The sequence below is a fragment of the Nannospalax galili genome, unplaced genomic scaffold (assembly GCF_000622305.1).
Source record: "Nannospalax galili isolate Female #2095 unplaced genomic scaffold, S.galili_v1.0 scaffold406, whole genome shotgun sequence".
Taxonomy (NCBI): Eukaryota; Metazoa; Chordata; class Mammalia; order Rodentia; family Spalacidae; genus Nannospalax; species Nannospalax galili.
In genome coordinates, this window is record NW_008357033.1 from 1,520,076 (window position 1) to 1,547,857 (window position 27,782).

At 38.5% G+C, this 27,782-nt stretch overlaps 1 protein-coding gene across 3 annotated transcripts in view; it reads left to right on the top strand.

Moving 5' to 3' along the window:
* The window catches only part of Grm7 (glutamate metabotropic receptor 7), a 998,867-nt gene that overhangs the window by 533,195 nt on the left and 437,890 nt on the right, over positions 1 to 27,782 (top strand). The gene's annotated exons all lie outside the window — the stretch shown is intronic.

The following is a 27,782-nucleotide window of genomic DNA, read 5'->3' on the forward strand; positions in this document are numbered from 1 at the left end:
GCCACATTGGGGTATTAATTGATTATATTGAAGGTTATCCAGCATCCTATGGCTCCTCTGCCTCTCTGAGTTTGTACCAGTGTTTGGAGTTTACATGATAGCTTCCTGTTCATGGTCTAATATACTCTTTCCGATAGTTTTTGTGGAGAAAGGAGATGGTGAAGTTAATTATTCATGTAGTTTAAAAAGAAAGTATTAGAACTAAGATTTTATACTCAATTAGCAGTGCTGGTTAGAAACTACCGCTTCCTATTCCTGCCCAGTCTGTTTGAATATAAGGGGCCAAGCTACGCTCTTAAACAGGACATATTGAGATAGACAATAAACTGTCTTCATCATATACACATAGCATAAGTAAGCTTTGAAATAATGGGTTGATGTCTTTGCTTGATTCTCCCATAAGCTGTAGAGGAACTGAAAATAGAACCAGTAACAACCATTAAACCGATACTGAAACTGGCAAGTTCTCCCCATTTGATATCGTGATTGCAGAAATGAAAGGAGGTGACTGTGACATGGCCTGTAAAATTGGGATCTACTGGTATGGAAGCCAACACATACACTACACTTAGGCCTGTAAACTTGTCCTGTACAATAGAGCACTGCTTTTTCTATTCTTCCTTAGAAACTCTGGAAAAACTAACTGTCCTCATCACTATGCTGTTTATCTTTTAGACCTTTATTTCTTGAAATAAAAAGAACTTACAATATAATTTTTCTTAAAGCAGAAATCCTCAAGCCTCAGAGAATTGCATTGGGTGAGTGATAATCTAATAGTACAAATTGGATTCTAAGTGTCATATCCCACATGTGTGCTAGGCAGGGATGTAGTTACATATTTGGAATTTCTCTGAAGAAATCCCTTTAGTCCTTTATGAATTGCCAAAGTGGCATTGGCTTTTGACAGCTTGCCGGCTTGGCATGTAGACTCATAAGATATTGGAAAGAAGTCAAAAATACAAAAGCACAAAATCCAAGGCAATAGAAGGAGCCAATGCCTTGGCTCCATTTCCAGCTGGCCATCTTCCCCTTTCTTAAGCAGACCTGTATCTCTGCATCATATGGCAATACATCTGCTTGGTTAGTTTAACAATTGGCATCAGGCTTTAAACTTTCAGCTGAAATGGGCATTTCATTTAAATTTAGCATCTTATGTAGATCCCTGATCTTTGTAACATCCCCTCTTAAGAGGATTTTTTTCAGAGGATGAAAGAGAGGAAAGAGAGAAAAAGAATGCTTAGATGGTATAAAAAGCCATAGGGAAATGCATTATTTCATTAGCCTACTGAAATATACACTATATATACATATATATATGTACATGTGTGTAGCTGCAGTCTATATAACAAAAATCATAGGCAAGGGAAACCTCCTTTTGAGTTGCTAGTCAGGGTAGTGCAAGACATTCCCAAAACAACACAGGCTATTGGCACAGCCCTTCATTCCCTCCCAGTAAGGTAACACCTTATTGCTGAAGACAGGACGTACTACCAACAAGATTTGGAGCAATTGAGCTGGAAGTGGCCTGGTAGCCAACCCCCTGAAAACTAGATTTCATAGTATCCAAAGGTGCTATGCAAGCTGCAAAAGGAAAAAGCCAATCAATCATCTGTCTTAGCCGTAAAGCATATGACCCACAAGAATGACCAGTTCAGCAAATTATCTCTATTGGTGCAATAGTGGCACTTTTATCCTGGGGGTAATCAACAGCTGTGTAAATGGACTTAAGGCCCACTCAGTAAGAGGAGATCCATGCATGACACTGTAAACACAGGTAAATACACATGGTTGGAGAGGTTGCAGACCCTAAAGAAGAGCCTGCTACTGTCACTTTCCTAGACCAGTGTAATTTCTTGCCACATTCTAAATACATTACCTTATATTCACAGAGAAATGTAGCTCTCACCACTCATCAAAGTAGTTTCTTTTTGCAACAGATGGAAAACTGTTACAAAGTTCCATAACTGATCCAAAGGCAGAGAAAAAGTGTCTGTGGGGTGCCCAGATGTAACTGAAACATCTACAGTGCAACATCTACACCCAAGGCTTATGGTGCATTGCAGAAGAAGGGACAGAAAGATTATAAGAGCCAGAAGAACAATAAGTCTGCTGCTAGCTAATGCATTCTAGGCATTCATCTATGAAATCTTCACAATATGGTAGCCTGACAAGATGTGTATAATGGCAAAACATATTCCAGTGTGGATGAGGGAAATTTCATAGGGTCCCACCTCTAGATGAAGATCTACAGACAATCAATCAGCAGATGTTGAGGGAGGGAGAGTCATTTTTTACCAGAGACTACCTCCCTCTGGTTTGCCTAATTCCAAGTGTTTAGCCTAAACACATGAACATACTGATAAACTGACTAAGGGAATGTGTGTGTGTGTGTGTGTGTGTGTGTGTGTGTGTGTGTGTGATGTATATCAGTCATATAAGTCACAATAACAACCACAGAAGAGAACAAGACATTGACAGGGAGAGGGAGGAGATGGAGAGCGATTAAGAGGGGTCAAATGATGTAAATACAATACCCACGTGCAAAATTCTCCAAAAAACATTCCAAATTATATATAAAGAGTTAGTTCATGATTTTCAGAACTCTTGGAGTTCTGCTTTCCTCAGGCTTAAAGCATCAGCTTGGGGCATATTAAGCAAAGGTACTGGGTAGTCAGCATGGTTAGTGTGCAGGACAGATTCTGTGATTTCAAGGAAATAACCCTAGGGTAAAAGAGGCTTCTTCATTACATGAAACATGTCAGTCATCTCTGTAAGGAAAGGAGGGTGAATTGAAGGCTTTTGTTGACTCTTTTCCAGGTATATGAAGGAAAGAGCTATAGCACATTTATAAATGAGTGAGCAGTCAGACTTGTTCATTGACCCCCAAAGAACAAAGTCTGCCAAGTATGAAATGACTCCAATGGCCACTGCCTGTGCACAGCCGAAGAGGAGTCCTACAACTCAGGGAGGGCTATGTCTCTACCTAGCACAGTCATAGTCAGGAATTTGATACTTGCAAAGTTGAGGCATAACTTTTCCTAAGAATAATTTAAAATATTCAGAGTAAGATCTCATGACAGTATTTTTTTTAACATGGAAAAGTTCAGCACAGTTTGCATGTTGTATTTGTCATCACATGTTAAAGCCACTATGGTGGTTCTTCATATTTGTATGAAAGAATAAGGTTCTTCTGTGCAAGGATGATGTCACATTGATTTGGGGGAAGGCCTTTCAGTAACCAAAGTCAATGATTCAATGAATATGCCATTTTTTCCATATTTGTTTGTTAATATTCTCTCATAATATTTGCTCCTGGTTAGAAGGAGGACAGTCTCACAGGTCAGCATTACCTCTATTCATGTTTATTGCCCTAGCTTTGGAATAATCATGACAACTCTCTTACTCTGGAGAAGTGAAATAACGTATCATAATAATCAAGAGAATTAATATATGCCAGTCTCTGACCGGGAGCCTTAAAGAAAATCAAAGCTGTGTTACAAAGACCATCCAGAGTTGTATTTGCAGCCTTCTCAGACAGTACAATGTGGAATGGAGTAGTTTCACCAAGGCTACCAGTAGTGAGGGCCAGAATTCCTGCCTTCCCTGTACCTGGTGCCAAAAGAGATGTAAGCAACATCCCCCAAAGCTTTCTAATGCCTAAGGGTGAAGAAATGTTCTGTAGACCCAAGGTTCTCTTTATTCTTCACCGTTGTTCATTTTGGCACAGTTTCAGTCTACAGGAAGAGAGTATTAGAGCCGGGTAATTTATCAAGTTGACATTATATTTCAGGAGGTTGGTCTTTGAGACAGAACTTTGACTACATTTAAGGCTCTTGGTCAGATTGGTAGTTACTAATTCTCATCATCATTGTGAATTTTTTCCACTTTTCAGGATAAAATGACCTAACTGATGAATTGAAAGCTGAGATAATAAATATGCTGGTCAGTAACCACAGTCAGCCAAGGCTGTGGGAAAGAACACTTCCTCAGAGTCTAGATGTCAATAGGGTCAAAACCCAGTACATGTAATTCCAGCCCTCAACAAGAAAGTGTTATTTGTAAGAGACTGTGTTTAAGAGACTGGAAGAGAGTATGTGTACATGCAGGGCTATGGAGACAGTACTGTGAAAATGAGTGCTCAAGGTCATGAAGCAGTTATTCAGTACTGTGAGTCAAGTAAGTGTTGGGACAGCAATGACTTGCAAAATTTTGGTATGCTCTTAGGAGAGTTTGAAATCTAGTGTAAAGAGGTCATATTTTGTAAGTTGTATAATCACATATTGGTCAGAAAAGCAGTTACTATACATTTTACACATAATTCACATTTGCCAAAACTTTTTGGATAAGGCCTTGTATGTGTTGAAGAAATAAAAACTTGGACATTTAATGATGTACTTAAATGTATACAGTAAGTTCAAATAATGGACATCTGTGAGGATGAAGCAGCATTTGCCCATTGACCTGAATTTATGGCCTCCAAATAACTCCCTACTGAGTCCACACTTTATTCTCTGAGGAAAGCAATTATTCCCTTGAAAGACCTTCCAAAGACCCAGAAATGTTTTCCTTTAATCCCTTCCATGATTATTCTTAAGACAAAACTTAAGGTTTTTTCAGTGTGGCTTCCACTGCCCTTCTTAGGCCCAGTCTTCAAACATCAGCAGTGTCTAGATCTCATTCATTAGTGTCTGCAAGGGAAGAGCTTGCACCCTGCCTAGTGCCCATGCGTTCACTGAGCCCACCCTGCGCAGTATCAGTAGATCCATACTTGGCCTCAGAGTAGCTTTCAATGATCTGTTTGTTTGTTTTTGTTTGTTTTTATCAGTGGCATGAGAAATGAAATTAAATAAGAAAAAAAAGTCTCCTGAGTTTTCTGAAGGTAGAACCCAGTCTACTCATTTGCCCACATAGAACCAAAAGTTACTCATCGAGACTACTTCAAATGTACCTGCTAAATATTCTTGAATTTCAGCCCCAGAGTGCTGAACTCAGTATGTTTGAGCTGGGGAAGGGATTTTTTGTTCCTAAAAGGTTCCCAGGCAATCTTCTGGACCATCCATCTGTCTTTGAAAATGAGTGCTGCTGTTCAGTTAGCAATACTATATAGATCAGGGACCCCTGAATCCTAGCACCTGCTTAAATGCCAGCTCTGTCCACTGTGAAGTCTGTGGCTTTGAACAAGTTATTGGACTTCTTTCTGGGTGTCTGAAGTCTTTTATCCTTAAGATACAGTTTAGTAAATATCTTTTATGGGCTCTTTGTAAGGGTCAAGTGAGTTGATATTTGTTAAATACTTTTAAAAGGCTTTGGAACTTAGAAGACTCATCAGAAAATGTTAACTGTTATTATTTATTCATTGTGGCTATTGACCCAGTTTAAAGGTCTGAATATGGAAGTTATCCAAAAGCTCAAGGAGTTGGAATTCAGCATCCAGATATCCAATGATATATTCACCATGTGGCCCTGCCCAATAACAGAAAACATTAAATTGTAATTGGTTATAGCAGTTTGTAGCTCTTTTAGGAAGCTTTTGTTGTTATTGAAATAAAAAATGAGACTTTTTTGATTATGAATTATATGCATAAACAGAGGCTGAGTGTTGCCTAGTTACTGATGCTAAGGAAAAACACCAACCTCATCTCTAGTAAGAAAGACTGCTAAAATGTCTACAGCACTATATCTGAGAGGTATGACAGAGTTCTTCCTTTTCAAAGGGCTGTGTAAGTTCTGCAATCATTGTGCTGTCTCCAGACTCTGGATGGCTTTTCTGATTGCTGTTTATCCAAATGATGATTGATACATGCCATCTTAATCACTTTGCTCTTTACATCGTTCCTTAACAGTCCACGTTTCTGCACTGACTGTCTTGTTCTTTCTGATCTTCTTCCCTGGCAGACACAGCACAGAATTAGATCCTAGAACTTTTGTACCTTGGTGTAAAGACTGGGTAGTCAAGGGTTTGTCTTTTGGTCAGAACTCTTAGATCAGTGAGGAATCTTGATTCTAATTCTCGAGGCTACTCATATAAACAGATATATGTAAGTTTAATTGCATTAGCTTCCTTGTACTGTAGCAGAATACTTAGCACAAGCGTCTTATTAAACAGAAAGATCTGGACTCACAGTTCTAAAGGTTCAAGTCCAAGATTGTGCAGGTTTAGGCCTATGTTAGGGCATCATATCATGATGAAACATGAGTTACAGAGAGTCACATCTTAAACCATGAAACAAAGAGAGAGGGACTCCTGGGTTGCACAACTTCCTTTGAGGTCATGCCCCCAATGAAGGACTTCCCACTAGGCCTTATCACCTAGCAGCTCTACCTCCTCCCGGTAGGTAAGTACCACCCTGAGGACCAAGGCTCACATGTTCTCCTTTGGGAGGTGGCATATTATCAGATCACATTTATTGATAAAAATACTATTTTAACAAAGTTGTGAAAAATCCAGATTGTATGACTGTTGTAGAAGTAGACTAATATGCCATAAAAGATGTGTTTGTTTGATTTTTGTTGTTGTTGTTGTGGTGGTGGTGGTGGTAGTGATGATGCTGGGTATCGAACACAAGGCTTTGTGTATACTGGACAAATAGACAAGTATACTACCACTGAGCTCCACCCCTGCCCTTTGAATTTTCTAGAAATCCTAGTGTGCTAGGGCTGGAGAGATAGATGGTTCAGTGGTCAAGAGCATTGACTTCTCTTCCAGATGATAGGTGTTTGATTCACACCACCCATATCAGGTGGCTCACAACTGCCTGCAACTCTAGCTCCAGAGGCATCTGATACCCTCTCTGGCCTCTGCTGGCTATTGCATACACCTGACATGCACACACTAATACACGAACACATAATAAAAGTAAAAATAAGATTGAAGAAACAAATCCTAGTTTGAGCTCTACCATATAGTCATTTATGTCATTTGCTTGTGGAAAATGGATACAGCTGTAGATCATCATATTAAGAAAATTAAGTCAGATTTGAAGACATATTTTGGGGCTGGAGAGATTGCTCAGTGGTTAAGAGCACTAACTGCTCTTGCAGAGGACCCTGGTTCAATTCCCAGCATCCACATGGCAGCTACAGGACTCTGGTTCAATTCCCTGCATTCACATGGCAGCTACAAACCATCCTTAACTCCAATGCCAGGGGAATCCGAAGCCCTCTTCTGACCTCCACGGCGTTGCACAACATGGGTGCACTCACATATACACAGGAAATACACTCATACACATACAATTAAAAAAAAATTTAAAAAGACACATTTCATTTGATTTCATTTGTGCATCATGGATTTTGTTGTTGTTGTTGTTGTTGTTGTTGTTGTTGTTGTTGTTTTGGTCTTTTCTGAGATACGGCTCCCTGTAGCCCCACCTGGCCTAGACTCACTATGTAGACCAGGCTGGCCTTGAACTCACAGAGACCTGTCTACTTCTTCCTTCTGCCTTCCAAGTGCTGAGATTAAAGGTGTGGGCCATCACATCCACCTAAGACCATAGATGTTTTTAAAGATAAAGATACATAGAATCATATAGACATGAGTGAGAAGAATGTGAAAGTGTCTAGGTTTGTAATGACAAAGGTTACTGGCAGGAGGGAAGAGAGAAGAGAGACCAGGATAGAGAGTATGGGAGAGAAGCATTGTCAAACTGCATTACATACCAGTAGGAAAATGACCTTGTTAGATGCATTACACTGAACATATGCCACTAAAAAGAAAACATTTTGAAATATTGGTGTAGGGGTTTAGAGGTGACTTGGTGGTAGTTAAGAGCACTTACTGCTCTTGCAGAGGCCGTGGGTTCAGTTCCTAGTACCCGGATGGTAGTTCCATTCCAGGTAATCCAGTGTTCTTTTCTGACCTCGGTGGGAGCCAAGCATGCACATTGTGCACATGCTTACATGCAGGCAAACCACTAATACACACGAAATAAATGTATAAATCTTTAAAATAGTAACATGTAAATCTTTAATATGACTGTGGCTTTTAGGAAGAGAATAAAGACCTAATAAGCAGTTTATTATAAAGAAGTAATTATATATTAACAACCAACCATGTCCCTCATAGGGCTCCAAGTATCTGAGCACTTTACCCTCAGTTGGTGGCGCTATTTTGGGAGATTAAGAAGGTGTGGAGTTGCTGTTGGAAGCACATTGCAAGAGGCAAATTTTGGGAGGTCAAAGCCATCTTCCATTTCTGGTTTGTCTCTCTCTGCTTCTTGCACCTGCTTGAGGTGTGAGCCCTCTGCTTTCTGTTCCTGTTGCCTCCTGCTATGCCTCCCACCATGATAGATTCTTACCTTCTGGAACTCTTAGCCCGATAAACTCAGCCTTCTATGGTTTGCCTTGATCATGGTGTTTTAGCACAGCAACAGAAAAGTAACTAGTACACTCTATCTCCCAAAATATGAGAATAAATTTCAAAAACTATAATGAGTAGTTGGATACAACTCTTGCCATTTATATACCTAACAGACTTGTGTTGAAAACTCACGTTATATTTATATTAGATGTTAGTGACCAGAGTTGAGGGACATAGTTCATATAAACTAATCTTAAAACTATTTAAAAATGTGCCTACTTGATTTCATCACTGTGGAGGCAGCAATCGCATATCCTGGCAATGTTTCTGTTCAGGGGGCATGCTTCTTATCAGTTCCAGTAGAATTTCATCAAGTCTCACACTTCAACTTGATTTTCCAAATGCTGGATTTGTGAGGCTAAGAGTCTTCTGAATATTTCCATGGTTTTAGTCTATCACAGAAAGGACGTGACTTACTCTTGCTATATCTATTTCCTCCACTTCCACCTGTGAAGTCTTGCTACCCAATTTATTGCCCTGGGGTTACTTCATTTCTGCAATGAATCATTACCTAATGAAAAGAATCACATTCCATACCAATGCCAAAGGAGTTGTTACTCTCAGGGATATCTGGATGGAGATGTAGTGGTGTAGGAGAAAAAAAGAAAAGAAGAACATGTTGGTATGTATTTCTCCCATAGAAGTGGGTCATTACATGATTCATGTTTCCCTAAGTCTTCCTATCCCTGTGTTATTGGTCACTAACAGTAGTGGCTCTCCCTGCTGTCTGTATTGCTAGTGAAATACATATAGGCTATATTTTGTGATTTCATCTCTTGTTTTACATTCCTCACTCTGTGATGTAGTAAGATGAGAATCTAGGTGGTGAGGGTGGAAGATGAGGTCTTGGACCTGCAAAATGGCCCTTGTCAGTATTAGGATGTTTTCGACATGAGTTCCACTCTAGTAGGGACCTTGTGCTGAACTGAAAAGAAACTATCTTAAAAAGGAACCAGATCGCTGATAAGATGGTATGACCGAATGGCTATGGAGAGAAAGCATTACTAGAAGTCAACAGAGCATTCACCAGACATCCTTGAGAACTTTTTATGTTTTAAGCACACCCAAGGTTTCAATCAATCCAGCTCGCTTAGTGAAATGGGTAAAATGTCATTGTGGTTCCAAATGGGGCTTCAAGTGTGTTTGGGGAGAGAGAAGGGTGGCTTTGCAGTTGAAAGGGAGCATGGTGGCTAGTGGCTGCAAGGCAATCACAACACATTTAGAAGGATGCTCTTTAAGGCACCTTAGAGTTTACAATCCTGGGCCTAGGCCTCTGTGACCCTTTCTGTTTTCTTATGCAAATGGATTCATGGAGAATGTTGCATACTCTTAGCTGAGTCCAGCAAGATCCACTTTATAAGTTCTTCTTGGGTCTCTGGTGACATTTGCAGCTATGGCAACTTTGTTTGGAAATGAGTCAGTTCAATAAGGAAAATATTTTGTACAAATTATATTTGGAGCAAATGTTCCTATCACAGAGTCTTTCTAGATTTTCAACTCCATGAATTATTTCAAAATATGTATGTCAACCATAGCAAATATTGGGGGGGGGCATGCCATAATTTGACTTCTATAGTATACAAATTTCCCAGCAGCTCATTTTTCTAAGGCCTCCTTAGATTTTTTCTTAGATTCTAGTCAACCAAACAGAATGGTTAAAGACAGGAAAACAACTTCAGTGTTTTACTTTATTCAACTCATCTTCAACCATTTTATCTCCTACTTCTTTCTCAGAGATCCTTGTACTGAGGTTAGAATTCTGTTTTCCTTTCTCCAACACATTCAGCTGGTGACTGTGTTCTCAATGTGCATCTTCAACACTGCCCCCGTTACTTCTCTTCTTTCCTTTCCCTGTATTCTGGTTCTGGTCATACAGATGAGTATTCCTGAGGGTTCAAAGCAAAGGGCAAGCTGAACACTTTCCATGCGCACTTGCGTTAATCCTTATATATTGTCAGAAAGCCATTATTCCTATTAGGCAGATGGAGGATACTAGGTTCTATTTCATCAAGCAACTTCCTCCATGGTCACCATAGTGGTAAATTCTGTGTGATTCTAAGTAATAATGACAATAATAATTATCATATTAGTAATACTGTAAAGTCAGGCATTCTCTTAAGAAGTGATTTATTACCCTGTGACATCTCAAAGAACTTGCTTTTGGACAGGCAAGATGGCTCAGCTGTAAAGGACCTTGCTGCCATGACTGATGACCAAAATTCACTCCTACAACCCACAGGTAGAAGGAGAGAGATGACTCCTGAGATTTGTCTTCTGACCTCTATTTGTATGCTGTAACGTGTGGGGGTCCCCCACCCCACAGAGAAAAATCAATCCTTAATTGTAAAAAAAATTTTGAAGAACACTGGGGTTGAAGAGATGGCACAACAGTTAAGAGCACTTACTGACCTTGCAGATGACTCAGATTTGGTTCCCAGCACCCTCGTGGCAGCTTACAACCATCCCTAACTAGTTCTAGGAGATCCAATGCTATCTTCTGTCCTCTGAAGGCCTCTACATGTACACGGTACACATAAATTCATGCAGGAACACACACATACACATACTAAGTATTTCAAGAAAGAGAAAGCTGATTTTTGAATTACGTTTTCCACTACATGTGACATGTCAGACCATGTCACCATGGAGTCTACATTTTAATCAATGGGCTAGTGAGATGACTCAGTGGGTAAAGGTTCTTGGTTGCCAAGCCTGAACGCCTGAGTTCAATCTCAGAACAAACATGGTACAAGGACCCCTACAATTTGTCTTCTGACCGCCACATTAAATAAATCAATGTTGTATTTCGACAGTCCTTGTTCCTAGTATATCCTAATCCTCTCCAGCTGGGCCTCCCTCCATTTGCCCTGTCCCACCAGCACCGAGTCCTCACCCCCAACTCATGTCTAGTCATCCCTCACTTGCTCTTTCATTGCTTTCATCCATTTCTTCTGACTCCTAGAGCATCTCTTCTTAATTTTCCCTCAGATCTTCACTCAGTGCTCACACCATCCCAGAGCACTCCTTATGCTCCCTTTGTCTATTCATTAGGGTGATGTTAGCAACTCTATACAAAGACCCTGAATATGCAACATTGCACATACTGCAAGTACCATAGAGTCATGTCTTTATGATCTGCAGGTGACATTTTTCCATGATGATCTCCTAGACACTTGATCATTTATGACTTGCTTATCTCTCTCAAAGAATGGTCCTCTGACCAGTGACATCAATATCACCTGAGAACATGATAGAGATGTTCAAATGGAATAGGATGATCATTACATCATCCTAGATGTACTGAGGAGAGATAGAGCAACCCAGCTATCGAGGTGTGCACCCCACTGGCTGATTCTTGAAGCTCACTAAGCTTGAGAATTACTATTCTATCATACCACAGCCCTTTACAGCCAACCTGTGGAAATGAAATTTAGGTGTAGACAAGATACACATTGTTTTAAAGATTGTCCTGGAAAAAAATGTCCACCCTTCCATCCAAATCTCATCAGTACTTTTAATTAAATGGACTTTTCCGTATGTAAGAGTGTGTCACATGGGTCTTTGTAGTCTTCTTAACATTTACCAGATGATTTGAGCCTTGTCCTCTCCAGAAACTGTCTTCCATCTCTTCAGAATGCAGTCTGACAGGCTTGTACAATCTATTTCTGTGCTTCTGTCAGCCTTGTTACTCACAGTGAACATTTTTATTACTTTCTCCTTCTTGCTGTGGTTTGATTTTCTTCTTTGTTTTACTTGGTTGTAATGACATAAATTTCTTTCTTGATTAATTAAAGGACTGACCATTTAAAACATAGAGTTTCAGGTTACCTTTACTTGTCAGCTTATTTTAAATTGTCATGAAGACCTACTTGCGATTTGTTCCTCAAGCATAGTGAGGACAGGTCTCATTTGGAATTTATCTTCTCCACATGTATTCTGCACTGATATTTCTTGCTACTCGAGTCTTAAAAGTGTCCATGGACATAACAGTTTCATTGTAACTCATGATAGAGAAGTGGATAAAGTAGGCCTACGCTATGTAATTTAGTGAGTCCAGGTTATTACTATAAGTAAGTCCAGCCTTGGGGACCATGCAATAGCATGGAAAGAATTATAGAGCCCAGTATATTATGATTTAATACAAGACAATTTTCCATCTTCCTTACAATAAGACTCAAAGTATGTTTATATTGGGGTAAAAGAATATGTAGCATTTATACGTATACATGAAATAACCAAGTATCTATAATTTGTGAATAGCCTATCATTTTTATTATACACTAATCAAATATGTATAATTTTCTATATACATATTTATTGTGTATATTGAATTAATGGCTTATAATTAATCTTCCCTTTCTTTAAGAAAGTTGTTATATTCAAATGCCTCATGAACTTCCATAAATCTAATTCCTGTGGCTGGAATTAAGAGTTCTTGCTGTTCTTTCTTAGGACTGGAGTCCTGGTCCCAGAACCCGTATTGTGTATCGCACCTTTTCCCATAACTTTAGCTCCAGGGGATCCAACACCCATTTCTGGACTCTTGGGCACTCACAGACACATGACAAAATGGCATGCATGGGCACACACATTTGCACATACACACATGCTCACATGCACACACATCTAATAAGTAATATAAGCCTTTACCTTCAATTCCTTAGTCATCTTGGGCACCACTTTTTGTATCTTACTATTTAACACAAAGGATTTTCTTGTTCTACCTGCACTGCTGGATATATAAGCTTTATTCACTCTGTATGAGACTGTTTTAGGATTGTTGACCTTTGTATAAGTTTCCCATTACAAGGAAAATGTTACTTTGTATAGTTTAAAGGTTTCCTTTTGGTGGGCATGTTGCTTTTCTCAGGGTCACCTTGCCCTTTGCCTTTTTCTTTCTTTTATTATTTTTATTTTATGTGTAAGCATGTATTGCCTGTCTGTAGGTAAGTGAACCCGTGGCATGCAATGTCTACGGAGGTCAGAAGATGCTGTTGAATCCCCTGGGACTGGAGTTATGGATAGTTGTTAGCTGCCATGTGGGTGCTGGGATTTGAACCCAGGTCTTCTGCAAGAACAACTGGTGTTCTTAACCACTGAGCCATCTCTCCAGCACCCCTATGCCTTTTTCTAAAATGACTTAGAAAACGTAATTCTTGGATTTTCTGAGTTACAACATTTAGTGAAGCATCCAAGAGCAGTCCGTAGCTATGTCTTATGCTCTCTGAGTCCTTTGTTCGCTTCTTTATTTTTTAAAAAAATCTTACTTTATTATTTTTGTTTTATATGTATTAGTGTATTGCCTGCATGTAAGTGAACCCGTGGTTATACAATGTCCAGATGTCAGAAGAGGGTGTCAGATCCCCTGGAACTGGAGTTACTGACAGCTGTTAGGATTCAAACCCGGGTCTTCTGCAAGAACAACCAGTGTTCTTAACTGCTGAGCCATCTCTCCAGCACCTGTTTAACTAGAATTAGTTGAGGGCAATGTGGAATGCAGACTTCTCCTTTGATGGGTTCATATTCCAAAGTAAACCAGAGGCTGCCCAGTTACTGCAACGTTACATGCGTTAAATCATGAGCAAGTACCATCTATTATGAGGCATAAAAATAAGAGAAAATATATACCCACATGATAGAATCTGAGAAGCATCTGAGGTCTATACCAGTTCAGAATAATGTTCAGTCATTGAAGATACATAAATCCATTTACTCTTTTTAAATTTGTTTCATTAGCATATATTATACATAGCAAATGATTTCAGTATGACATTTTCATACATGTATATAATGCATTCTGATCACATTCACATAACCATTACCCTCCCACACACTCCAACTTAACCCTTTCCTTTCTGCAATGAGTACCCTTCTCCTTTTAAGTGTTTTTATTTTGTTTTGTTATCTTTCCTTCTCTCTCTCTCTCTCTTTCCTTTCTTGGTCCTCCAATGTGTTTAATTGGGGTGGCTTACAGGAACATGGGTATATGGGTATGGGTGGAGGTGTTATTTGCATAAGCATGAGCAACTTCAATGTCTTTCTCTCCCCAACAAACTCTGCAAGGATATTTATCTTTGTGTTTAGCATGAAAAGGCCTAATATCTGAAAGTTTAGTAAGATCAAACGTCCCCTGCATAAGGATGAAGCCAAACTCAGTCTTGGTGTAGTTCATGAAATTTCTCCTTTTTTTAATGGAAAGCAAGTCTTAACATAAGCAGCGTAATTCCAGAAAGGTGATATTTCTTCCAATAGTCGCTGGCTATCAGAGTAAGTAGAAAATAGCCTCGTGGTATTCTACAAAGCACACAAAAGGCACCAGAGACCAAGTACTGCTGTCATTTCACAGCTCTGGGCTCTGATCTATCAGTAGTGACTTAGGTACCTTATTCCTTCAGATGAGAGACTGACTCAACTTCCCCAAATCTGCATTATCACAAAATAGCATTTTCATGTCCAGAGAATCCTAATTTTAAATTAAATTTACTTTTAGCTGATGTATCTATATACAAATTAACATATTGCTGAGGTACCCTGTATCTTTCTATACATATATCATTTTTAAAAGTAAAAATAAAATGTTTAAATTGAGCAAAACATATCTATCTCCTTAATCTTTTGTCATGTCTTTTTATTGAAGGTCTTCAAAATCCTTTCTTCTAGCTTTTGAACTATATGCTCCATGATAGTCATTTGTAGTCATGTTAGTTCACAATAACACACCACAATTCTATATTCCATCTAACTGTAGCTTACTATGCATTGATCAATACGTCTCCATCCCTCCCTTCACTTCCACTACAGTGGTAGCAGTTACTCTCACCTCAGTGTCTTGTCCTTGTCTTTCTATGGCTGTTTTATCTTATTTAACATAATCAGCTCCAGCTCCATCAATGTTATCACAAATTACAGGATTTGGGTTGTTTTTAATAACTGAAATCAGCTCTTTCTGTGTGTACACTATTTTTTCCTAATGTGTTCATCTATTTATGGGCTCTTAAATTTCCATTTCTTGGTACTGTGAACAGCACTGCATTAAACATAGGAGTGCAGATGTCTCCACTACAAATCAGTTTCATTTCCTATTGATGTGTGCCTGCTGGTTGGATTGCTAGATCACACGGTGGAACTGTTATTGATGTCTGAAGTCTCTCCGTATATACTGTTTTACATAACTTGTGCTCGTTTGTATTTGGTCTCCTCCCCAACTGTAACTTAGTACATTTGATCACTCTTTTTCCATCCCTCCCTAGTTCAGCCATTCTCCCAGCACCTGCTATATTCAGTGTTTTGAGTGATAGTGTTTGTCATTTAGATGCTGTGATTCTTCATTGTGATTTTTATTTGCATTGTCCTGATGGTTAGTGATATTAAACATTATTTTTCTGATGCATTCATAGGATATTTGTGTGTTATCTTTTAAGAATTTTCTATTTAGTCTTCTTGTCTTTTTTTTTTTTTTTTTTTTTTTTTTTTTTTAAGGTCTTGGTCTGTAGCACAGGACTGGCTTCAAACTCATGATCCCTTGGCTTCAGGTTCCCGATTGCTAGATTACTGGCAATGGGTTCTTTGCCCATTTTTAATATCTATTTTCTTTTTTCTTTCCTTTTGTATTATAACTCTGCTAAAGCTAGGAGTCACTGTAGAAACTGGGAAAAAGTAACTAACAAGGAACGTCGCTTACTCGCCTTCTGTTGTAGCTGTTTTTTGTTTGTTTCATTTTGTTTTGAAAGTACATTCTAGGAAATGTAGCTTATGGAGCTCTGTAACAACATAATTCATCTATTCTTCTAAGTTTGCCTTCACACAGAATGATGCAGAGCACCTATATTACAAAACTATTCTCTAGAAAGTCCTACCTACTCAACACTATAGTGGAATTTCTCCTCTTCTCTTCCACAGACACACTTGATATCTCAAACATGAACGCATTCGAGGCATTTTTTTCTTTCCCAGTTTATTTCCAAAGAATTGAGACAGTACCTAAAAGTTGGAAACTTTGCTTAACATGTGAATTTCTTGGATATTGTAGAATAAAAGTTAAATGTGTCTTTTACATCGCTTGTCCTCCTTATTGGTGGAAACAGAGCTGAACAGCTTCCAGAACAGGAAATGCTGTCTTTAGGCAGACTGAGTGCATCCCAGCTCATGGAAGTCTTGTCCCTTAATGGATAATTGTGTTCTGTCTGCACTGTCACATTTCCTGTAATAAGAATGCTTTCACTTTGTTCATGTCCTTATCAAGGTTGGGAATTGGCAAGACTTGGGATGGGGCTACCATTTCAATAAGCCAATGCTCAGACTAGGAAATAGCTGTTGATAGTTACCTACTTGGTGCCTGTAGGTGTGTAAAATTAAGATCCAGGTCTCGTTTTGCCCCCTCCTTCTCCTCCAATTTCTCCTCCATTGTTTCAGCTTCCCACTAATCAATTTATCGCCCAACTCTTCTTTAGACCTGAATGTTGACGATCACATGAGCAATTTATCGATGCCTCTGTGAAGAGCTAGAAGAAGGAGGCAAATGCAAAAAATACTTGCAAAGTAAAAGGAAGAGAACTTTAGTATGCGGGGTATGGAAGTTACAAAGTCTATACTATAGAAAGGAAAAACAGCATAGACTTCAGGTTATCACGGAAGGCTAGCAAACTGGGTCTAGCTAAGGGTGTATGGATTGAGTCCTAAGGGGTCAGCCCTTGTAGTCATTTGATTAAGAAAAACCACCATACAAGCTGAGGGAATTCATGATCATATAGACAACTTTCCTAAGCATATTTTACAGAACAGTAAGGTTGACAGGTTCTGTGCTAAATGAATTCCATGTTCAAATGAATTCAGGAAATGTATTTTACTATGTTTCTGGAAAGTTCACACTACATTTTTAATATCACCAACCATCTGACATGTCCTATAATATCAAATTAAAGCTTTCTTCAATCCAGTAATTCCAAAATGCATTGTACCACAGACTGCTTCCTGGAAAAGTATAATGCTTAACTTCTTGTGGAATTACTACTTTATGGAGATGGGTTTGTGAAAGAGTCTCCACTGAATACCCTTTATTATTACAGATGACTGCCACTTTTCGTAACTTATTTCTATTTATGAGTGTATTCCTTGCTGCACTATGCCAGTACATTATACACCTAAATTTTGAGAGTTTCATAGAATCTAGATATTTTATTTTTTAATATTTTTAATATTTTTGTCTGTACCATTTTACATTGGACATGGTATTACAGTTTTACACTCTGATCTTCCATTTTATTAGCCCCCCCCACCCAAAAAAGTGAACCCTGTTTTTTAAATGAATGAATTAATTAATTTTTTAAATGTGTATGTGTATATTGCCTGCATGTAGGTAAATGCACCTGTGTCATGCAATGCCTGCAGGGGACAGAAGTGCCCCTGGAACTGGAATTACGGACAGTTGGCTGCCATGTGGGTGCCGGGATTTGAATCTGGGTCTTCTGCAAGAACAGCTAGTGTTCTTAATTGCTGAGCCATCTCTTCAGCCCCAAGTGAACCCTATTTTTTTTCAATGTCAAACCAAGTAATATTCTTTCTATTCTGGCTTTTTTTACTAACACTGTCTTCCAGGGGGGCTTTACACTATCATAAACAAATCCAGACATGCCACTTGGCAGGTGTGAAGGGAATGCTAGTGGAACTATTATCAAGCAACATCAAGCAAACCATAAGTTTTGTGGTAACTCAGACATGCCCATCCAGTTACCAAGTATTTCTTATTCAGAATCTGGTTTTAGATTCTCAGGGACAAATAATTCATATTCTCTTTCATGTTGATCCTAGCTTTTTTTCCCCTTAGTGTATGTGTACGTGTGTGTCTCTGTGTGTGTCTGTGTGTGTATGTGTCTATGTGTCTGTGTGCATGTGTCTGTGTGTGTGTGCGTGTGTCTGTGTCTCTGTGTGTGCGTGTGTGTGCATGTGTCTGTGTGTGTTTGTGTGTTTGTGTGTGTGTCTGTGTGTGTGCAGGTTATGAAACTAGGAAGGAGATCACAAGAAAGGAAATCAAGAAACAGAAGACACATGTGATGTGAAAGTAAATGGGGACACAGGGGACAACTGGGGATTCGAGAGAAAAGAGGGAATAAAAATAAAGTATGAAAATGCCTTAATGAAATCTATTACAAACCATGTATAACACCCTGGTTGTAATTCCAGGTGCTGCAATAAAATTAAATTAAATTAAAATAAAGTTCTATTTAAAAAGTATACATTTATTTCTTCTAAATGTGAATTTGCTATTCAAAATATCAAACATGTACTTGAGTCAGAAGATAGATAATAAAATACAATAAGTGAACAAACCGAAAATCTGGAAACAAATATTTATGAACATTGGTTAGGTCACAACTCTTGCTAGTTCCAGCTGATTACTGAAATTATCCAAAGGGATATTTTAGGAAAGGACTCTGTGGAGTTAACCACAGGAATGACAGATCAAGCAAAGGGGGTCAGAACCACTGAAAAAGCATGCTGGCCACGGCTTTAGGCATGAATGCAGAGAAAGTGCAATCTTTTAAAGCAGGACATCATGAGGAAAGAAAAGGAAGCACAAGACAGAGAGAAAGAAGGAAAAAAGGAAGGGAGAAAGGAAAATTAGTGGAGACCATGACTGAATTGCCATGCACCATCCTTGAATTTTCCTGAGCATATATTGATTACTATTTACCCACCATCAGGTGTCATTCAGAACCCTCTGACTCTTGTGCATGGGGACCTGACTACTTAAATACTGAAACTATGTATTATCAGCACTCCAGTAGGAGGGAAGGAACAAAGCCATAATTATTTTGAGAATTTTAAAATAAGCCCAGCAGTTTCCCATCATTAAAGATAGATTCTAGTTTATAAAATTGTATTGTCAGGTATGAAGTACTATGTGACAAAAAATCCAAATGAAGTCAAATGACCATGTTTAAAAATAATTCTTCTTCTCTCTTTATCTCAGCAGAATCTGAAAGTGATATTGATACAAGAGATAAGCATTTTAGAAAGTATTGGAAAACTTTTTCTCTTGTAGACAATTATTTTAAATTGAATGAAATCCCCATGTGGCATCTCGCCTGTGCTGGCTTCTTCTGAGTTCTGCTTTACAAACATTGGGGACATCCAACACACAGATGTGCTACAACTGTCTCTCGTCACCCTCACTGTGAAATTATTTATTTACTATTTCTTTTGCAGCCTGCTGTGTGTCATATGTGAAGTCACCCCAGGCTTGTTTTCCCAAGTTAGAGTGATTATACTGAAAGATATGTGAGTTCACATAGAAATAATATTATTTGATTCTGAAGTAATATTGGATAATTTTGTCTTTATTTTCTTTTCTACACCTAAGATAAGGGTATTGGTAAAAACTTGAAAAGTTATTGTGGTATCTAAATGGCACCTTGTGGAAGACACAAAGGCATGACTGCTGTGTTGTTCTAATGTCACGACTTATCCTGTACTAACCTTTTCCAGTCTATGACATCCCAAAATGTTACCAGTCAACCATAATCGAGAGATGAAGAAACAGTGAAATGGAGACAGTGCATTATTTATCACTTAGACTATCATGAAAAATAGTGGCATCCATGTGACACACTGAACTCTATTGAGTAACTGGAGTCATGGTAGACCTTGGAAAATCGAGCAACCCCCAGACTTCCTCCTTGTTCCCTGGTGAGCTTCCCCATAGCTACTTGAAACTTCAGCATCAACTATATGCATAGCACAAACATCATTTCTACATAAAATAAACCAGTGAATAATGAAGAACTATTTTTATTCTCCCGAATATCTGTTTCCTCTTTTTAAAATAATAGTGCCTCTGTTTTTCTTTGGAGATCAGTAGCAATGGGTAACAAATGCCCAGGTTAGGTGTCCATACACACAAACATAGAAAAACACTTCCATAGTTTTAAAACTTATGTATCTTTTGTTAAACCACGTTATTTTTTTCCTCATCCTACATCATCTGTTAGGGAAACAATTCATTTTGTGCCATTTATTTATACTTTATTCAATTTAATTTTTATTCATGATCATAGCAGAATTTATTTATTCTATCACACACTGAAAGAAAATTTAGAATATTCCTCAATTTTTTTCTCTTTGCTGCTTTTTACTTTCACACAAACACGAGAGCTCTTTAGTGTAATCCCCACTAAGGCAGAACTGCTGAGGTTCACTCAATGTGACCAACACTGTCAATTACTGACATCGTCTTAATTGATTATCAGTGTAATGAACAGTTTAATGAATCACTTTGCTAGTACTCAATAGAAGCTCATCAAATTTCACACCCTCCTTATATTTGAGTTTTCAGATTTTTGTATTTTGTGACCATTCTGATGGTTAAAATAGTATTCCTTATACTGCAGTGTCCTGAACCCTGGCCTGTGGTTCATAACCTGATCCACACCACACCCTTCATGTTCTCTCCAGTCTTTTCCCCTCTGCCACAGAATGACTTCATGTTCCCCCTCTGAAGAGCTAACCCTAAAATAATCAGGTTTTGCCTTTTAGCACTTTGGAAAACTCTATAGTTTTACTAGTTTATCTTTCTTGTTAATTTCTTTGCTCCCCCCACCCCCTCCCAGATTCCTTCCCATTTAAACCTATTGTACCAGTCTTGTGGTTTTTTTACAACACGTCTTGCCTAGCTCCTCATCCGTGGTTGCTCTATGATAAGGACACAGCTTGTCTGTAAATATTCTTTATCACTTTCCTTTACATTGACAGTGCTTCTTTACATGAATTCTTGAAATTCTCAGTTATCTTCTTTCTTAATGAGGACTCACAACACTTCTTTCTGTTGTCTCCTGAAAGTCCTTCCTAGGCTCTCCTCCATGCCTAGAAATTCAACTTCCATTTTCTCCTCTTGCATCTGTTTGTGATGTTACATAATACTTTCTTAAGTATTCTCCAGTTCACAAATTACATCTTCATCAGAGTCTCATCTGATTTTAAGACTATTCATGGGTTCCTTTGAATCAATTTTATCTATTTTTGTCATTTCAAGTACATAATTTTCTTTTATCTCCCTTTAATCTTAACAGTTTCTTTTAACTTTTAAAATTATTGTACCTATATTATTTTCTCTCTTTATTCACTTAAGCCCCAGTATTTTGAAACCTGAGGCATTTGTTGTATTAACCCTGTCATGTGAAGCCAATTCATCTATTTTCCATCTTCTTTTCATTTATGTGTTTTATCTTTCTTTGTTTGCAAGTTTCTGGAAATGCATGTGTAAAATCTTTTAAACATTTGGATTTTTTTCTTAGATGTCGTTGTTTACAAACTTCTGGGCTTGTTGTTGTTTGTTTCTTTGTATTTGAGACAGAGTCTCTATGTAGTCTGGGGTGGCCTTGAATTTTTGATTCTCTAGCTAGGGATTACAAGCAAGCTCTACCACTAATTGCTACAGAGATGCATCTTAATCAAGTAATGGTCTTGGAAATATAGCTTTTTAATTTCATGATGTCCTGCTTGTTCCTTGTTGGTCCTGTTCCTGGGTGACCAGAATCCTATTTAAGAAGTCCTTATCTGAACTGAGCTACTATTTTGGTAAATGGAGCATTGTGTAGGGACAATGGATCATTGTGATGATAAAATAAAGAACTGTGATAAACCAGTGGTGCATTTTGATGGGAGAGTGGAGCATTGTGATGGAACAGAGTACCATAGTGGAACATTAGAATATGGTAATGGGATATTAGATAATTGTAATTGAATGGGGAGGGGAAGCATGATAGGAAAGTGGAGAGTTATGAAATGACATTGTGGTGATACTGGACCATTGTGGTTGCACAGTGGAAATTTATATTAGGATTGAGGAATACTGTGGTGGGACAGTGGACCATTATGATAGGACATTGGACCATTGTTATGGGACAGTGGACTATTGTGATAGAAGCAAAAATCATTTTTTAAAAACATTTTATTTATTTTTATTTATATGAATGTTTTGCCTGCATAGATGTAAGTGCACCCATGTCACAAAAAGCCTGTGGAGGCCAGAAGAGGGTGCCAGATCCCCTGGAACTGGACTTACAGACAGTTATTAGCTGCCATGGGGGTGCTGGGATCAAACCCAGGTCCTCTGGAAGAACAGCCAGTGCTCTTAACTGCTGAGCCATCTCTTTAGCCCTGAGACAAACATTTTAATGGAACCGTGGTGAATTGTGATGGGACAATGGGTATTTTAATGGAACAATCACCATTGTGATGGAACATTAGAACACTGTAATGTGACACTAGACCATTGTGATAGGACAGTGGAGCACTATGACCGATGAGTGGAATACTTTGATGGGAGAGTAGAGCATTGCGATGGGACTGTGAAACATTATGGTGGAACAGTTGAATATTGTGCTTAGAGAATAGTGCGTGGTGATGGGACATTGGATCATTGTGATGAGACAGCTCACCAATATCATGGGAAAGTGGATAATTGTTATAGCACACTTTAACACTGTGATATGACAGATGACCATTGTCATGTGACATGAAACATTGTGATGAGTCATTGTGCCAAAGTTATAGGACAGTGAAGCCACTGGACCATTATGTTTGTACAGTGGAGCATTGTGATGTGACAGAGATTCACTGGCATAGAAGAGTGGGCCCTTGTGATTGGACAGTGTGGCATTGTGATGGGACAGTGAACTTACTGTGAGAATGTGAACCATTGGAATGAGACATTGGATGACTGTGATGGGACAGTGGATCAGTCATTGTGATAGGAAATATGATCATTGTCATGAGAGAATAGAGCATTGTGATGGCTCATTGGACCAATGTTATGCAACATGGGAGCATTGTGGTAGCACTGGAATATTATGATCACATAGTAGTGCATTGTGATGGGACAAAGTAAAATAATGACAGTACAGCAGAGTATTGTAATAAACTTTGTATCTTTGTAATTAGACAGTGGAGAATTGTGCTACGGTAGATGTGTATTCTGATGTAAAAATGAATCATTGTGATGGAACAGTGGCTCATTGTAATGGGACAGATGGCCATCACCATGGGGCAGTGATTCTTTGTGGTAGAATAGTGGATCATTTCAAATGGACAGATGATCGTTATCATGGAAAAGTTGGGATTTATGATGGGATATTAGATTAAGGTTATGGGACAATGGAGTATTTTAATGACACTGGAGCTGTGATTGCACAGTGGTGCATTATGATGGAAAAGAGGTTCATTGGGATTGTAAAGAGATGCATTGTAAAAAGACAGTGAAAGATTGTTATGGACACTGAAGCATTATGATGGAACAAAATAGTATTGTAATGAGAGAGGAATATTGTGATGGGACAGTGGATATTGTGATGAGACAAACATCATTGTGATGAGACAATGGAGCATTATGCTTAAACAGTAGAGCATTTTTATCAGACAGTAGAATATTATGGTGAAACAGTGGATCATTGTGAAGAAACACTGATGCATGAGATTGGACACTGGATCACTGTGATAGGAAAGATGATCATCGTCATGGGCAGTGGATCATTGTGGTGGGACAGATGACCATTGCCATGGGAGAGTAGAGACAGCATTATCATGGGACATTGGACCAATGTTATGGGACAATGGAGAATTGTGATCACATTGGACCATTGTGATCACACGGTGGAGCATTGTGATGAGATAGATGTGCATTGTTATGGAACAGTGGATCATTGTTATTGGACAGAGGATAATTGTGATGGGACATTGAAGCATTATTAAAGAGAAACACATTGTAATGGGAGAGACGAATATTGTGATGGGACAAACAGTATTGTAATTGAGCAGAAGAGTAAAGCATGTGATTGAACAGCGGGGGGCTTTGATAAAATGGTTGACCATTGTGATGGGAAAATAATGCATTTTGGTTAGACACTGGAGCATGGTGATGGCACTCTGGATCTGTGGCTATACAGTACATCATTGTGATGGGACAGATGACCAGTGTCATGGAACAGTATATCATTGTAATGGTACAGGTGACCATTGTCATTGGATGGTGTGACATTGTGAGGGGATATTTAACCAATATTATAGGACTTTGGAGAATTGTGATGGCACTGAACCATTGTGATCACATAGTATAGCATTGAGATGGGGCAGTGGATCATTATTATGGGATAGAAGACCACTGTGACGTGATAGAGGACAATTGTGATGGGGCAGAGGAACATTATGATGGGATAGAGTAGCATTATAATGAGAGAGAAAAGAATTTAGATGAAACAGTGGACCCATGTAATTGGATAGTGAAGCACTGTGATACCACAGTGGACTATTGTGATAGGATAATGAACCATTGTGATGAGGCAGGGAACCATTGATGTGGGACAGCAGAGCATTGTCATGAGACTATGGACCATGGGGATGGGACAGTGAAGCATTGTGATTGGATAGTGGACAATTGTGATAGGATGATGGTTAATCGTAATGGGACAATGGGCATTATGATGCAACAAAAACAAATATAAGGTCATATCGATGGGACAGAAAAATCACTGTGACGAGGCCATGGAGCATTATAAAGGCTGTGTATCACTGTGATGGGACAGTGGAACATGGTACTGTGACAGTGAACCATTGTGATGAGATATTTGCCATTTCTACTTGACAGTGAAGCAATGTGAAGGGACAAAGATTAATTGTGATAGAAAAATAATGAATTATGATAAAATAATGATGCATTGTAATAGGAGAGTGATGAATTTGATTAGACAGAGTAATATACAGGACAATAGAGTTTTGTAATGGAACACAGGACCATTGTAATTGGATGGGGGAAGGCATTATGATGGAACAGTGGAGAATTGTGTTATGACATTGTAATGGCACTGTACCATTATCATTACATAGTGGAGCATTGTGATAGAACAGAGGACCATCATGATGGGGCAGTGGAACATTGTGATGTGATGGAAAAGCACTGTAATGAGCAAGGGTATTATTGTGATGGGATAGTGGACCATTTTGATAGTACTTTGAATCATTGCTTTGGGAAAGTGGACAATTGCAATGGGACAGTGGTGAATTTTGTGTTCCAGTGATGTACTCTGGTGGGACACTAGAGCATTGTGATGGGACAGTGGACCATTGTCATGAAACATTGAGCAATTGTAAGGTTATAGTAGAGCTTTGTGATGGGACACTGTACCATTGTCATGAGACAGTGGATCATTGTGAGGTTTCGGTGGAACATTGTGGTAGACCAACAGACTATAGTAATCAGACTGTAGAACATTGTGACAGACAGTGGATCATTGTCATGGAACACTGAACCACTGTCACAGAACAGAGAATCATTTTGATGACACATAGGGGCATATGATGGCACAGAGGAGCATTGCAATGAAGCAGAGGAACATTGTTATATGATAGTGGAACATTTGGTATAGTAGAAGGGCATTGTGAAATGATAGAGGAATGTTGTGATAGGACGATAGGACAGTGGGCCATTTGGTTGGGACAGGATAGCCATGTGATGTGATAGAGAAATATTATGATGAATGGTGGCATATTGTGATATGATTGAGAATTGTGATGGGACAGCAGATGACTGTGTTGGGAACAGCCGAGCATTGTTTTATGATAGTGGAACATGGTGATGTTTTAGATGATCATTGTGATGGAATGATGATGCATGATGATGAGAAACGTTGTGATGAAACAGAACATAGTCACGATTCAGTGGAAACTTATGACACGACAGGGAAGCACTGTGAAGGGCCAGCAGGACACTCTGATGGGACAGGGGGAATATTTTAATATGACAGTGGAGCTTTGTAATAGGAAAGAGGAGGTTGTGAAGGCACAGTAGAACATACTGATGGGACCACCGAGTACTGTGATGAGAGAGTGGACGTTATGATGAAACAGTGGGCCATTGGGATGAGACAGCAGAAAACTGTGATGGGATAGATGAGCATTTTGATGAGACAATGGACCATTGTGATGGGACAGAGGACAGCTGTGATGGGACAATTGAGAAGTGTGATGGGGGCAGTTGGGCATTGTTATATGACAGCAGAATATTGTAATATGATCCTAGAACACTGTGAAGGCACAATGAAAATATTAATTTTTCTGATATGAGCAAGGGAGGTTGGTCCATCATCATTGTCTTCAGTTTCTCTCAAGTGTTTTAGCATTCTCATTGTAGAGGTCTGTGATTTCATTGACTATGCTAAGGTATTTTTGTGGCAATTATGACTGGATTGATTTCCTGATTTTTGTCATTGGTACACAGGAACACTATTGATTTTTCCATGCTAATTTATCAGCTCTGATTTTCCTGTAGAATATTTGGGTTCTGTTATGTATAGATTCATGCTGTCTACAAAGATGAATACTTTGATATATTCATTTACTATTCAAATTCTTTTTATTTTTTTTCTCTTATTATTGTTCCAAGACTTCCAATATTATTTTAATAAGAGCAATACAATTGGTCAACTTTGTTTTGTTCCTAATCTGAATGGAAATATTTTAAGCTTTACTCCATTTAATATAATGTTGGCAATAGGTTTAGGGTTTGTAGTCTATATTACGTTCAGATATGATCCTTCTGTCTCCAATTTGTTCAGAACTTTTATTATGAAGAGATGTTGAATTTATCAAAAGCCTTCTTGGCATCTATGGAGATGATAATGTGATCCCTGTTCTTCAGATTTGGGAATTGTTTTTGTAATTGGTCCATCATTTTTATATAATTTAGAATTCTTTGCTTCAAGAGTTTCAACATGTTCTTCCACATTGGTGCCCCTTTTTCCTTCCTGGCACTATGGTGTTCAGCTTGTTTACTCTGCATGTAAAATATCATTCTGTATTTCCAGTGAAGTTTGTTGCCTGTGGTTCAATCTGAAAATGGATTTTTGGATCCTTGGATCCTTTGTTTGGTGTGGAGTGGGTGATTTCTGATAAGAATGGCAATTATCTAAAACCTGAATACATCTATCATGAATCAATGTTGCTTAGAGTTCATCTCCCTTGTTAGGATGAAATAGGAATTCCTGACAATGTACTAAAAGGACTGTTGTTAGGCTTTGGGTAAAATATATTATTTTTTCTTTTTCTCTTGTATTTTCTGTGAAACAAGTCGATATGCTGCAAGATACCTTAATAAGCTTAAAGGTTAAGCTTTATAATCAAATGTGATATCTTCTACAAAATAGTTTCAATATCTATTCAGGAAAATCAATTATATTAAAAAATTATAATACCCATAATAAAACATACTAGAAGATTCTTGATAATAATGTTAAGGAGATAGGCATGGTTGTGTCCATCTATGATCCCAGTACTCAAGAGGGTTAGTCAGAGGGATATTAAATTTAAGCCCAACCCGGTCTATATAGTGAGACTTTGTCTCACAAATATTTCAAAAGTAAAAATAGCCCCCAAATAA